The sequence below is a fragment of the Colobus angolensis genome, unplaced genomic scaffold (genome assembly GCF_000951035.1).
Source record: "Colobus angolensis palliatus isolate OR3802 unplaced genomic scaffold, Cang.pa_1.0 Scaffold460, whole genome shotgun sequence".
NCBI classification, from domain to species: Eukaryota; Metazoa; Chordata; class Mammalia; order Primates; family Cercopithecidae; genus Colobus; species Colobus angolensis.
This window is the reverse complement of record NW_012118044.1, coordinates 80,856-81,141: the sequence shown is the minus strand read 5'-3', so window position 1 is coordinate 81,141 and position 286 is coordinate 80,856. Positions and strand designations below refer to the sequence as shown.

Genomic DNA, 286 nt, shown 5'->3' with positions numbered 1-286 from the left:
ACATTATTCATGGGTCAACTGTAATTCTTTATTTACTAAATATAAACAATTTATTATAAAACAGAAATAGAAGATCCATTTGTATAACAAGTCCCATTGGTTATAATGTGACTATAGAGGAAACATGTAACATACTAACTTAAAAATCTTTTTTCTTATTCATGCAAAAACATCATAGAGGATTTTAGGGATCATAAATGACTTTTTTCAGACTATAATGTTTGAGATTATAAATTAGCTACAACTACCTTCTTAAATAAATCTGAATTTCAAACTAGTTAAATTT

The 286-nt window shown here is 24.5% G+C and overlaps 1 protein-coding gene across 1 annotated transcript in view; it reads right to left on the bottom strand.

Annotated features, from left to right (window-relative positions):
* LOC105523415 (ankyrin repeat domain-containing protein 20A2-like) overlaps positions 1-286 on the bottom strand; it is a gene marked incomplete at its 5' end in the record, with an annotated part of 97,325 nt that overhangs the window by 35,228 nt on the left and 61,811 nt on the right. The window lies entirely within an intron of this gene.